At 45.1% G+C, this 14,965-nt stretch overlaps 3 long non-coding RNA genes across 3 annotated transcripts in view; 2 read left to right on the plus strand and 1 right to left on the minus strand.

Annotated features, from left to right (window-relative positions):
* Positions 1–14,965, minus strand: part of LOC133465893 (uncharacterized) — a 37,680-nt gene that overhangs the window by 6,698 nt on the left and 16,017 nt on the right. The gene's annotated exons all lie outside the window — the stretch shown is intronic.
* Positions 7–3,097, plus strand: LOC133466590 (uncharacterized). The gene is made up of 2 exons (XR_009784971.1): positions 7–1,813; positions 1,897–3,097. It is a non-coding gene; the product is annotated as an uncharacterized LOC133466590 (long non-coding RNA).
* On the plus strand, positions 9,944–13,704 carry LOC133466510 (uncharacterized). The gene is made up of 4 exons (XR_009784950.1): positions 9,944–10,058; positions 11,206–11,267; positions 11,380–11,447; positions 11,513–13,704. It is a non-coding gene; the product is annotated as an uncharacterized LOC133466510 (long non-coding RNA).

Genomic DNA, 14,965 nt, shown 5'->3' on the forward strand with positions numbered 1-14,965 from the left:
GTCTAAAGCTCTGGCAAGCCCCACTAGCCCTGTTCAAGCCCACTTGGCTTTTTCTCTCGGGAGTTCCACTGTCCTGTATGTCAACCCTGAGTTCCGAGAAGTAGTCTTCCTTGTTACTCTTCCAATTATCGACTCCCGCAATATCTATCGCCTAAAAGACGTAATTAATGTTGACACCTGGCAAAGTGACACATTCTGTCACGTACGTGGTTAGGGCGAAGGCGAGGAACGCAAGGCAAGAACATGGTGGACCCAATTGCAGGGAAGCAGGGAGGCAAGGCAGGAGTGCGGGAATCTCAAAATAATAATATTTAATCACAATGATAAAAACAAAGGAAAACAAAGATCATGAAAAAGTCTAAATGCTAAATTAACAAAGTCCAAAATCTAAACACAAAGTAACAAAGAAACACTTGAGTGAACCCAAAACAAGAAACAAGACATGACTGGTGAAATACCTGAGCGACAATGACATGGCAAGACATGTGACAACGACAACTGGCAACTATGAAATGGCAAAGACTTGACAACGACAACTGGCAACTATGACATGACAAAGACGTGACAACGACAATGAACCGACGAGAACTGAAAGAAACCAGGGAACTAAATACAAACAAATTGACGAGACAACGAGGAACACCTGGACAAGACGAGTGGCTAGAGGGAGCTGATTGGTCGACACAAAGTAGACGAGAACAGGTGGACACAACAACCTAATAAGCACACGACAAACATGGAACACAGGAAAACATTGAACAAAACTAAACACAACCCAAACCAAAACACAGACCATGACACATACGTCCGAATCAGTACTCCCGCGGTAGTCGCCTATCACGATAGTAATCCTGATCTGTATCTGGCGCCAAATTTGCACATGTGCATCCTCACCGAAGACATCCATTACCTGTGTCCCAGTAAGCCGTTCATCCTAGATGTAGCAGATGGGATTTGTGGCCTGAAGCCCATGAAGGATGGGTCGCGTTGTAGAGCAGAAGCGACTACCAGGTTACTACTACTCACGCGGAAATTGTTGGGTCTTCTGAACCAGTGCTCAGGTGCACGACCCAAAATGTTCCATAGGAAAAAACGACTGAACCCGAAATTAACCCCATACAGACAGGGGAGGAGGTCCTCCTTGACCTAAATTGCCCACCGGACCTCTCTACCCCCTTTTGAATCTAGACTAGGATTCAGGCCCCCCGGCCCCCCCCCCCACCCTTTTTTTAATCTAGACTAGGATTCAGCTCTCCCCAAGTTTAGAACCTTTACTTGGCACCTTCCCTCTCCTTGATTGATTTGTCAGGTTCTACTCCTGACCGCTGTGCCCCCTAAGTGCCAAGTTGGAGCTAGGTACCTTTTCTTTCTCTTTCTTTCTCCCCCGTAGAGCCATGTTGAGTTCTCCTCGTGTTTGTTTTGTTTTGTTTTTTGTGTGATTTTTACTGAGAACTCTACACCTTGGTAATGCTTGCCCTTAGTTTTAGCTACACCCATGCCCCGTATTTCTACTCTCACTGCCATCCCAATAGCCACACCTACACACATCCATCCACACACGTCAATCCTGACCCTACACCCATATACACATATAGGCTGACCTTATTTTGGAAGTTGCTATGAACAACTGTTATAACTGGTAACTGCATTTTTGTGTGTGTTCCTGCCAACCTGTGCCATCTTTCAACGAGACTTCGCCTACATCCGCCATCGAGCCGGATCCAGCCGCCGAAGGGGGGATATGCAGCGGATATGCCACGCAAAAGATGCCACCCGGCACCCCAGCCTCGCACTACCGCCGCTCCCCGCTGAGGTAGACGCAGACTCTAAACGGAACAACACCATAAACTATCTTCAACAAGAAACAGACATTTGCTTTGCCATGCCGACGCTAAGTGAATCAAGGCTGCCTGGCCCTTCAAAACGGAGACCCAAGGATGCCGAGTTTTCCCCCGGACGCTAAGTTAATTAACTCCCCGCCAGTCGAAGGATTGCACCCACAAAGGCGCCTCCAACCTGTTGACTACTGTCACTTGGGAGTTGGAACAGGCAACAGCGACACCCACGGGCGAACGGAATGACACTACAGACATGGGTTCATAAGACAGTCTGTGTCTCGAATGGGAGTTAATATTTTAAGAACTTTACATGAACGGCACTAGTGACTGTAGTGCTGCAAACCTGAATGTCTAACGTTGAATATGTTGTTAACTGAACCAGATGTAATGTTCTCCACACCACACAACATTTGAAACAGTCATTACAGGTATAAAAGAGGATGAGCGTGGAACAATGCAGGTTGAGGAGATGGTCTCGTTATCTTAAATCCAATAATTGATATTTTATTCCACTGGTTTTAAACCACAAAATAATCCTAAAATGGAAAAATAACACCAAAAGGCAGTCCAGCCCTTCAGTGTTCGCAAAGGGGGTAGAAAAGGAGGGGTGGGTAAACACCATAAAAGGGGCAGGGATCAAGAAAAAAGCTTTTGGGAGTTTTGGTGGAGAAGTTTTTCTTTGGTCACCTCGACCAACTCGCCAACGACCAGGCCAGGCAGGACGCCCACTTCACCCGAGGTGGCAAGGACACATCGGATGATTCCCGGCTGCAGCTTCCTACAAGCGCTCCGAGCCACCCTGCTTGGGGGCCCGAAGTCAGTCCGAGGGGACGGAGGCGGGCGCCCGCTCCGAACGTCTGGAAAACACAGACACCCGAGAGACGTCCTGCCTGGGAACTTGTTGGCCTCCTGCTTTTCCTCCTTTTTTTCCTTCCTCCCTTCCATCAAATCCACCTGTACCCGGTGCGGACCGGACCGGCTGGACACTCGGGAGCCTGACTCGCCTACCTCAAACGTGTTCCAGACACGTAAATCCAACATTGCGGTCTACTAAAAGTACGGATTAGTGCATATTTGGGTTTATATTAATGAGACCAGGAGTCCTCAGCTATACGCATTCACTACACGCCCATTCTGCTCATCTCACGTCACAAATCCCTTCCTTCGCCAATGTTCATCTGTACCTTGTTTGTTTTGTGTTTGTCTGAGTTTTATCCTGTAGAAACCCCTTTTTATTATTACATTTTCTATAAAATTCACCACTTGCATTGATTATGTGGGTGTTTGGGTTCGGAACGAAACCTCTAGAAAGTCTAGAACTCAAAGTTCATAAAATGTAGCCACCTTCCGATAAGAGACTGATTAAAACAAGGTTTGTCGTCATTTCGCCTCAAGTTAAACTTGTAAAAATATGAAGTGGTGCTCCTCATATATATCAAATATCTTGATTTATAACGCTGTAATTTAAAATTATGATAACCTGGAAGTGGCGGCACGGTGGATGACTGGTTAGAGCATCTGCCTCATACTTCTGAGGACGGGGGTTCAATCCCCAGCCCCGCCTGTGTGGAGTTTGAATGTTTTCCCTGTGCCTGCGTGGGTTTTCTACGGCCACTCCGGTTTCCTCCCCCATCCCAAAAACATGCATGGTAGGTTGTTTGACAACTCTAAATTGCCCGTAGGTGTGAGTGTGAGTGCGAATGGTTGTTTGTTTGTATGTGCCCTGCGATTGGCTGGCAGCCAGTTCAGGGTGTACCCTGCCTCCTGCCCGATGATAGCTGGGATAGGCTCCAGCACGCCTGCGACCCTAGTGAGGAGAAGCGGCTCAGAAAATGGATGGATGGATGGATAACCCGGAAGTGACGCAGGCGCCGCTTCCAACTCATCGTTTTCTTCTAAATTAAGCACAATTCTTACAAATCCCATAAACGCTACAGTAACCTGGCCTTGAATATGACCACGTCACACATTATGCGACTTCTTTCATTACAATTCAAACACAGTGGTACGATCTGACCATCTGAATTGTTTTCTTAGCTTGAGAAAACATCTGCTCACTCCTCTGAGCATGATGAAATAAAGCTCATGATACAGTCAAAACCGGATTTCAATTTAAATTCCAGTACTATGAATGTTGGAGTCAATTGCTCTTCAAGTGGTACAATTTAGAGTTCAAAATATTCTTGAAGAGTATGCCTCTCAAAGTTATAAAATAAGGTCCAACCATCATCATCATGTGGCGACATCAACAAATCCTGCAAGAATTTGGCTCAGGAATAACTTTAAATTTAATTTTGTCTTTTTTTCTGTATTATGATCCCAAAACAGAAGGGATGACACTGATGACAAAGTGGAGAAGTGTGATTATAGCCATGGAAGCAGGAATAGAACTTATGAAAGCATAAGATGCTGGTACAACCCGTCCTGCCTGCTCAGTACAATATGGCTCCGTTGGCCTCAATAATAATGAAGAATGACGCGGCAAAGTAAGTTGTGTTGCTGAAAGACAGGCATACAGGCATACAGAGACATCCTGCCACTGCAATTGTCTACCAAGTGTCATCAAAGTTAAGGGTGAGTACAAAATGTATTGTTTTGTAAGTTTATTCAAGACAAATCCTGATCCAAAGCATACCACATCAGTCTCAGTTGTTGTTTTACCAGAGTGGTTTAGCTTATTTATACACTTGTATGACAGTTAAAAATTGTAAAAAGTGTGAAGTATGAAGTCTTTCAGCAAGTGTTCTTGACACCTACAACACACATCATTGATGGGTGAGTGATTTCCTTTTATTTTTGTTAGCAATTTAAAAAAAATACACTTAAATGTTTCAATGTTTTTATTGTTGTTTTTTCCATTTCCACTATTTGTTATGGGTAGGAAAATTTTCATAAATGTAAACAACAGAAAGAAACAAATGGATCTAGGTTTCCATTGCCCGGACGCGGGTCACCAGGGCCCCCATCTGGAGCCAGGCCTGGAGGTGGGGCTCGAAGGCTAGCGCCTGGTGGCCGGGCCTACACCCGTGGGGCCCGGCCGGGCACAGCCCGAAAGGGTAACGTGGGTCCCCTTTCCCATGGGCTCACCACCTGTGGGAGAGGTCATAGGGGTCGGGTGCAGTGCGAGCTGGGTGGTGGCCGAAGGCAGGGACCATGGCGATCCAATCCCCGGCTACAGAAGCTGGGTCTAGGGATCTGGAATGTCAACTCTCTGGCAGGGAAGAGTGTGTGTGAGGTCGAGAAGTTCCGACTAGATATAGTCGGATTCGCCTCCACACAGCTTGGGCTCTGGTACCAGTCCTCTCGAGGGGGTTGGACTCTCTTCCACTCTGGAGTTGCCCACGGTGAGAGGCGCCGAGCAGGTTTGGGTATACTTATTGCTCAGCACCTGTATGTTGGGGTTCACCCCGGTGGACGAGAGGGTAGTCTCCGTCCGTCTTCAAGTGGGGGGATGCATCCTGACTGTTGTTTGTGCATATGCACCAAACAGTTCAGAGATCCCACCCTTTTTGGAGTCCTTGGAGGGGTTACTGGAGAGCGCTCCCGCTGGGGACTTTGTGGTCGTGTCATTGGACTTGGGGCCGCATGTCATGGACACTTGGGTGAAGAGAGGGGCGGAGCTGTCAACTGATCACCACCTGGTGGTGAGTTGAGGCCGATGGTGGGGGAAGATGCCGGTCCGACGTGGCAGGCCCAAACGTATTGTGAGGGTCTGCTGGGAGTTTCAATACCCACCTCCGACAGAACTTTGCTCATGTTCTGGGGGAGGCGGGGGACATCGAGTCCGAGTGGACCATGTTCCGCGCCTCCATTGCTAAGGCGGCCGACCGGAGCTGTGGCCGTATCGGGCCTTTTTGGCCTGTGGGACTCCTGAGGCAGCTGATGGGTACCGGCTGGCCAAGCGGAATGCAGCTTTGGTGGTCGCTGAAGCAAAAACTCGGGTATGGGAGGAGTTCGGTTAGGCCATGGAGAAAGACTTCCGGACGGCTTCGAGGAAATTCTGGTCCACCATCCGGCGTCTCAGGAGGGGGAAGCAGTGCACCATCAACACTGTGTATAGTGGGGATGGGGCGCTGCTGACCTCGACTCAGGACGTTGTGAGCCGGTGGGGAGAATACTTCGAAGACCTCCTCAATTCCACCGACACGCCTTCCCATGAGGAAGCAGAGTCTGGGTTCTCTGAGGTGGGCTCTCCTATCTCTGGGGTTGAGGTCACTGAGGTGGTTAAAAAGCTACTCCCGGCCCTAGGAGTGGATGAGATTCGCCCAGAGTTCCTAAAGGCTCTGGATGTTGTGGGGCTGTCCTGGTTGACACTCCTCTGCAACATTGCGTGGACATCGGGGACAGTGCCTCTGGATTGGCAGACTGGGGTGGTGGTCCCCCTTTTTAAGAAGGAATGTGTGTTCCAACTACAGGGGGATCACACTCCTCAGCCTCCTTGGTAAGGTCTATTCAAGGGTGCTGGAGAGGAGGGTCCGTCGGGAAGTCAAATCTCAGATTCAGGAGGAGCAGTGTGGTTTTCATCCTGGCTGTGGAACAATGGACCAGCTCTACACCCTCGGCAGGGTCCTCCAGGGTGCATGGGAGTTTGCCCAACCAGACTACATGTGTTTTGTGGACTTGGAGAAGGCTTTCGACAGTGTCCCTCGGGGGGGTCCTGTGGGGGGTGCTTCGGGAGTATGGGGTACCGAACCCCCTGATACGGGGCTGTACGACCGGAGTCAGAGTTTGGTCCGGATATCCGGCAGTAAGTCGGACTCGTTCCCGGTGAGGGTTGGACTCCGCCAAGGCTGCCCTTTGTCGCCGATTCTGTTCATAACTTTTATGGACAGAATTTCTTGGCGCAACCGAGGCATATAGGGGGTCCTGTTTGGTGGCCTCAGTATTGCATCTCTGATTTTTGCTGATGATATGGTTCTGTTGGCTTCATCAATCCCTGACCTCCAACTCTCACTGGAGCAGTTCGCAGCCGAGTGTGAAGCGGCTGGGATGAGAGTCAGCACCTCCAAATCTGAGACCATGGTCCTCAGTCAGAAAAGGGTGGCCTGCCCTCTCCAGGTCGGGGATGAGATCCTGCCCTAAGTGGAGGAGTTCAGGTATCTTGGGGTCTTGTTCACGAGTGAGGGTAGAATGGAACGGTAGATCGACAGGTGGATCGGTGCAGTGTCAGCAGTGATGTGGACTTTGTATCGGTCCGTTGTGGTAAAGAAGGAGCTCCGAAAGGCAAAGCTCTCAATTTACTGGTTGATCTATGTTCCTACCCTCACCTATGGTCACGAGCTGTGGGTCGTGACCGAAAGAACAAGATCCCGGATATAAGTGGCAGAAATGAATTTCCTCCGCAGGGTGTCCGGGCTCTCCCTTAGAGATAGGGTGAAAAGCTTGTTCATCCAGGAGGATCTAAGAGTAGACCCGCTGCTCCTCCACATTGAGAGGAGCCATATGAAGTGGCTGTGGCATCTGATTCGGATGCCTCCCGGACGCTTCCCTAGTGAGGTGTTCCGGGCACGTCCCACCGGGAGGAGACCCGGGGACGCCCCAGGAGACTATGTCTTTCGGCTGGCTTGGGAATGCCTCGGGATCCCCCCGGAAGAGCTGGATGAAGTGGCTGGGGATAGGGAAGTCTTGGCGTCCCTCCTAAAGCTACTGCCCCCACGACCTGACCTTGGATAAGTGGTAGAAAATGGATGGATGGATGGATGGATGGAAACATGTTGAAGGATAACCAGTTTCCCAAATTCAGTTTGTTTGGCTTTAGGGTCACCATTTACATTTGACTGTGTTTTATTGTGATCTATCCAATTCTATTGCTAGTAACACATCATAAATTCAAATTAGAACGATTTTAGCTCAGTTTTTTAGATTTATTCATCAGTAATACAGTTTGGAATATTGAAACGCTGTTCTGAAAACTGCTTCCGCCATGTATGTTTGTAGTTGGTAATCTTGCCATCAGTTTTTGAAGCTTTTAGCGCTATAAGTTAAGGATCTGTTTAAATGGAAGAGAAAAAAAAACACTGAGACTAATAAAACCAAGTCTTAACCCCTAAAAGTGCTGTAAACTGACACACACACAGAGAGACACAATACACAACACCTTACTATTAAGGGGGTAAATACGATCTTTTGTTGGTTATTTTCAGAAGTCATATTTTTAATCTTAATGAGTAATCAGGTTTACATGCAGACCTTTTCTCATTCTGATTGAAACATGCTAATGCTTTAAACACATACCATTGATATTTATTCAAACTGAAAAAACAGTGATCTACTCTTATGTAGTTAAAAAAAATTCTGTTCTGAAAAAAATAAAGTGATGGTAAGTACCGTATTTTCACGACCATAAGGCGCGCCGTATTAAAAGGAGTCTTAGTTACGGGGTCTATTTCTGTATTTAACACATACATAAGGCGCACCGTATTATTGGGCGCAAGCATTGTAAAACATCCATCCATCCATCCATCCATTTTCTGAGCCGCTTCTCCTCACTAGGGTCGCGGGCGTGCTGGAGCCTATCCCAGCTATCATCGGGCAGGTGGCGGGGTACACCCTGAACTGGTTGCCATCCAATCGCAGGGCACATAGAAACAAACAACCATTCGCACTCACAGTCATGCCCATGGGCAATTTAGAGTCTTCAATCAATGCATGTTTTTGGGATGTGGGAGGAAACCGGAGTGCCCGGAGAAAACCCACGCAGGCACGGGGAGAACATGCTAACTCCACACAGGCGGGGCCGGGGATTGAACCCGGGTCCTCAGAACTGTGAGGCTGACGCTCAAACCAGTTGGCCCCCGTGCCGCCATTGTCAAACATATGCTAGCTTAAAACATACGGTAGCATGCATGCACCCTAAAACAATGCTTTTAAAAATGCGGCGGGAGCAAAACTGAGTTCGGTTGTATTTTATTGAAGTATTTAACAATGGACTCACGTTATTTTTTTATCAATCCTCATCCACAAATCCATCAAAGTCCTCATGTTCTGTATCCGAAATGAACAGCTGGGCAAGTTCTTCATCAAACACGGCAGGTTCCCTCTCGTCATTGTCAGAGTCAGTCTCGTTGCCGTGCGGCTCCTCAGAAATAATGCTGGCTTTTACGAAAGCTCGAACAACAGTGCAAGAACACGTTAGCCCAAGCATCCACAATCCATTCACAAATTGTGGCATGACTCGCCTCCTAGTCTTAGTAAAGCTGTGTTCGCCATCTGTCATCCATGGCTCCCATGCCGCTCGCAACTTCACTTTGAATGCCCTGTTTACACCGATGTCCAGCGGTTGGAGTTCATTAATCCATTGCTCGAGTTGGTCTTCCAACACAGGCCACATCGCCTTGTTTCCGCGGAAACTCAGCTTCATCTTCTTGACTTGGCGAAGCGGGTTTTCCTGCTTCCTCCACTTGCGAACCATGGATTTGTTGAGCTTGAATTTTCTCGCGGCAGCTCGATTCCCATGTTCCTCCGCATAACTGACGGCTTGCAGTTTAAAACTGTGCTTCGTAAGCGTGTCTCTTCGTAGGTGCCATTTTCGGGGGTCCTTAGCCAAACCGATGTTGTTTTGCACAATGTGCATACCGGGGCTATATACCTACTGGGGGCGTGCCTTTAGCGTCCTCCTTCACACGCACCCTTCCCCCTTTACGTCCGCATGCTGTCCTCAGCCACGTTTGCTTTTCCTCTGTATAAGCAGCATGTCGGCAGGAAATGCTGCAAGGCAGTCAAGCGGAGCGCTCATCACATCACAACATTTATAGATTTTGGAACTCGGTGCACACATAAGGTGCGCCACATTATAAGGCCCCCCTTCCATTTTGGAGAAAATTTAAGACTTTTAAGTGCGCTTTATGGTCTTGAAAATACAGTAAATATAGTACAACTATTGAGTCCAAGTGAAGAACCTCGTCATCAAATGTGACTGATGTCAAAATATGACTAACAAACTGAATTTTCTTATCAAATTGGACACTTCAGCAAATCACCAGATCAACAAATATTTTAGATGGTTAGACTGTCACATAAGGTGTTTTGGAGACAAAGTTAGAGAGAGCAGACTTGGATGGATTGGACGCATCCAGAGGAGAGAGAGATAGTATATTGGTACAAGGGTGGTGAGGAGGGAGCTGCCGAGCAAGAGAACTCGAAGAAGACCAGAGAGAAAGTTGATAGATGTAGTGAGGGAAGACATGAGGGCAGTTGATGTCAGAGAGGAGGTTGCATGAGGTGAGTACATGTTATCATTGATCATAGTTTTCTGATGAACTATTTCTTTATATTTCTATTTGTTTCCTCCTTTTTGAAAAGCATGTAAGGTGTGTGGAAAATCAGTATCAAGTAGGTATATATGGCTTGGTTAGACATGGCAGGCTGAAATATGGCCTTCATGAAAACAAGCTACGACATCTCTGCCCGTATTCTAAATTGTTGATGCACAATTAGACAATAGAATAGTCTTTTGAATCTTATGATGTCATACTCATAAAACTCAAACGTCTTAAGAATCATCTGACCTATCTATATTTTAATTGTCAAGAACATGTCTGGAAATATCGCTCAAGGTTACACTTTTGTAATATACATTTCCGCCAAGGGAGGAAGATATGATCAAGGTCAAACTATAGTTTCATCTCTGTCATGTTTTTAGACAGTTCCTGCGAGAGACCTTGAGTACTCCTGTTTGTGCAATTAAAAAAAAACAGCTGCTAAACTATACTTTAAACTCTGGGATTTTTTCTGAACGAGATATATAAAACAACTTGTTCCTACACGTTTCAATGTTTTATCATAGAAAACGAGACACACACCTGCCATTTAAAAAATGAGACACCTCGTCCTAACAGAGTGAAGATAGTTGGATGAATCCCAAAAGATACATGTTTGGGCATGTTTTCGAAAAAAGAAAACATGTGTATGCATGTTTTTTGATAAGAACCTCAGAAATTTCCACATGAAATGTAAAACTGACATGTCTATGCTTTAGATGTATTAATGTTCATCTCATAATGCTTTACACCTGCACCTATTTTTGATAAAAGCCTCGAAAATGAGAAGATGTTCTTGAAAAACTAAAACATGTCGAGGCATGTTTTTTGATAAGAGTCTCAACAGCCCCCACATGAAATGTAAAACTTACATGTTTATGGTTTACACCTGGACCTGTTTTTTGATAAGAACCTTGAGAACAAGAACATGTCTGGGCTTGTTCACTTAAAGGGAATTTCCCAGACTGATGGTCCGCTCAGCGTTTCGCACAACTCTGTGGTCAGAGAAAACACATGTTCTTGGCTAAATACGAATTTTTTTCTGATCTTCTAACATCTAACACCCGATCTCACATGTACAAACCACGTGAGTGTCCCATTCTCTACAGGTGTAGAGTTGTGACCGGACATGGCCCTCAAACATTTCGGACACCCGATGTCACGTGTACAAGTGAGTATCCCCATCCTTTGCCAATGCTGTCTGACCTCTGGATGTGACCCCTAACATCTCAGACATCCCCATGTCACATGCAAAAGCCACGTTATGACCTCATTCTTTGCAGCTGCCTTGCCAAAAGTCGTGGGACGCACCATCGATTTGGGACGGGTCTGGAAAGGACCATATTCACAGGTATGATCATAAATGACCTTTTTTGGTGCCAATATGATACCCCATGATTTCCTTTGTTCCTACAGGTGTCCCCGAACATGATGTCATGCGACCAAAACGCCAGGAAACATGATCTCAGTTTGTTTTCGCCGGATGTGATTTTGTTTTTACCGGATGTGACGTCATTTCGTTTTTACTGGCTGTGACGTCAATGGGGACAGGTGGCCCGGGAGGTGACGTCATCGGACACGTGCGCTGGCACGCTGCCAGGTGTGACGTCATAGGCAACAAATCATTTTGTCCTTTTCCCTATATTAATACTCTCTACTGTGACCAATGTAAAAAAGGGAGAAAAAGCCTTGTGTTTGTTATGTTTGCTTCAGTTGTATTGTACTAAGAAGCTTGGACACAAACGCATACCATTTTTCAGTTTGCTGCTCAATGAGCAAAGTCTCCGGAGATATCCTAAAGTCAAAAGTCGAGGACAGCTGTGTCGTCTTGAAAGTGATGCTTTGCACCACTTTTGTGGCTTATTTTTGTCAGTCAAATTCTGAATTGACAACTTCAGGGAGGGCACAGCTTACCAGCTATACATATTGTATATACAACCCCAATTCCAATGAAGTTGGGACATTGTGTTAAACATGAATAAAAACAGAATACAATAATTTGTAAATCATGTTCAACCTATATTTAATTGAATACACTACAAAGACAAGATATTTAATGTTCAAACTGATAAACTTGATTGTTTGTAGCAAATAATCATTAACTTAGAATTTTATGGCTGCAACACGTTCCAAAAAAGCTGGGACAGGTGGCAAAAAAGACTGAGAAAGTTGAGGAATGCTCATCAAACACCTGTTTGATACGACAATGGAGACCCCGGACTGTTGAACAGCTGAAGCTGTACATCAAGCAAGAATGGGAAAGAATTCCACCTGCAAGGCTTCAACAATTAGTGTCCTCAGTTCCCAAACATTTATTGAATGTTGTTAAAACAAAAGGTGATGTAACACAGTGGTGAACATGACCCTGTCCCAGGTTTTTTTAAACGTGTTGCAGCCATAAAATTCTAAATTAATGATTATTTGCTAATAACAATAAAGTTTATCAGTTTGAACATTAAATATATTGTATTCAATTAAATATAGGTCAAACATGATTTGCAAATCATTGTATTCTGTTTTTATTTATATTTAATACAACGTCCCAACTTCATTGGAATTGGGGTTGTATATATAATTTCAATGTGGTTAGGGTATTTAATTTTCCTAAATTTCATTAAATTACAAAAGCAAACAAAATTATGCAATGCTAAAAACAACACTAAAAAATATCATATTTCTACTAGGGGTGGGACTCAATTAAAAAAATTCATCTAATTAATTAGAGGCTTTGTAATAAATCAAAATTAATCGCATTTCAACTGTATAACAATTTTTGTCCTAAAAAGCAACATGGTTTAATTTAAATAGATTTTATTGGACGACTGAATCAAATAATTAATACTGACAGGAACATTGTTAACTCTGGAAGAATGCTTTTAATTGCATTTAAATACAAAACAGCGGCGCGGTGGACCGACTGGTTAGAGCGTCAGCCTCACAGTTCTGAGGACCCGGGTTCAATCCCCGGCCCCGCCTGTGTGGAGTTTGCATGTTCTCCCTGTGCCTGCATGGGTTTTCTCCGGGTACTCTGGTTTCCTCCCACATCCCAAAAACATGGATGAATTGGAGACTCTAAATTGCCCGTAGGCATGACTGTGAGTGTGAATGGTTGTTTGTTCCTATGTGCCCTGCGATTGGCTGGCAACCAGTTCAGGGTGTATCCTGCCTCCTGCCCGATGACAGCTGGGATAGGCTCCAGCACGCCCTGCGACCCTAGTGAGGAGAAGCGGCTCAGAAAATGGATGGATGGATGGATACAAAACAGTAGAAAAACTAATGGAAAATATCCCTGGCCAAAATCAAGCAGACCTAATGTTAAAGAGTCATTTTAGAACAGTTTTTTAGACCAGTATTGCCTAGAAATGGTTTCTGTGTTGCACCTTTATCTAGGCTACCATCGAGCAGTTTTTTTGTTTGTTTGTTTTTTAATTAATGAAATTTGCCTCCCATCAGTCCTTCCAACACTGTTTCATCCAATATCTCCATTTTGGTAACTGAGCGCTGATGTGTGCATCAGTGTATTCGGTGTACCATGAAATCGTACAATGACAACGGTTCCGCATTGTATGGAACACAAAATGTGATTAAAACGTGTTCTTTTTTACTAATTAATTTGTTTGTAATTCATTAAGTGTGATTAATGTGTTAGTCCCATCCCTAATTTCTACTAATGACAATGCATTACTTACTAGTTTGTTGTAGTAGAGTAGCAGTCTAATGATCTGTTTTTGCCTGAAAAACTTAAACAAGTCTTCCCTCAAAAACATATTCAGAGATGACATAACATAAACACGAGCATGTTACAAGCAAAACTTATTACAACTGAAGAGGGTGAATCATCACTCTGAGATGTGCACAAACATGGGCAGCGCTGGAGTGAGCCTTTGGCTGCTGCTGCCAACGTCCAGACCAAGTGAGAGTTTCTGTGTTAACATAGAAAAGGCCCACAATTTTTTTATAATTTCTATTGTTATTATTGTCACGGTATTGCATGTATCATGTCGATAAACACATAATTATCTATATTCAAGACAATGTTTTTATCAATCCATTATATGGGTGTGAATAGAATTAAGTATGAAAACAGACTTTGACCCAAGTAGCATGTTTTTTTTCACGCTTTTTTCCCCTTTAATTTTCTCACCCTTCCATGGAGCAAAACAAGGTCATGTTAATAGTAACAAAAAGGGCAAAGGGAGGAGCAGCTGACAGAAGAAGGGAGGTAGGGAGAGGAGGATACAGGAGGGGAGGGAAGTGACCACTACCTCCATGTAAGCCTGCAAACAAAGCAGCTCTTTGAGGCTGATGCATCAATGTCCTTCATAGTGCTTTTAGTCAAATTCAACAAATTGCCCTCACACACACGCACAAACCCATAATGTGCAAATTGCAAAAGAAAAACTCTGTCAAGTGGATCATATCACGTTGACATTTCCTGTAAGGAGCAGCGTTTTGCTGCATACTATGCTTTCCTGACTTGACTTGAACTACACAGGAGCGTGCATAAACAGGTCAGTAGGAAAGTAGGTCAGTGTGCGCAGGAATGGAGAAGAGGTAAAGGAGAGCTAAAGGTGGGGGGGGGGGCAGCATACTCATAGATGGATCGATGGAAGTTGGGTCCGTCAGTGTCACTCTTGCTGACCTCCTGCAGCAAAGATACTTCTTGTAAAAAGAGCAGAAAACATGGATCCCACGTTACCTGACCTAGTGAAAATTGTGGGTAACTCGTTACGTGTCGCATGTACCATGCCAAGTGACCCACACTGAAATAGTATATGGTATGGCCTGAGTTTAGTATTTACAGTACTATATTAAGCATGTATGTGTATGTAGACAGTACATATGTAAGCAAGTTGTGGTATATGCTGC

Source organism: Phyllopteryx taeniolatus, chromosome 16 (assembly GCF_024500385.1).
Source record: "Phyllopteryx taeniolatus isolate TA_2022b chromosome 16, UOR_Ptae_1.2, whole genome shotgun sequence".
NCBI lineage: Eukaryota > Metazoa > Chordata > Actinopteri > Syngnathiformes > Syngnathidae > Phyllopteryx > Phyllopteryx taeniolatus.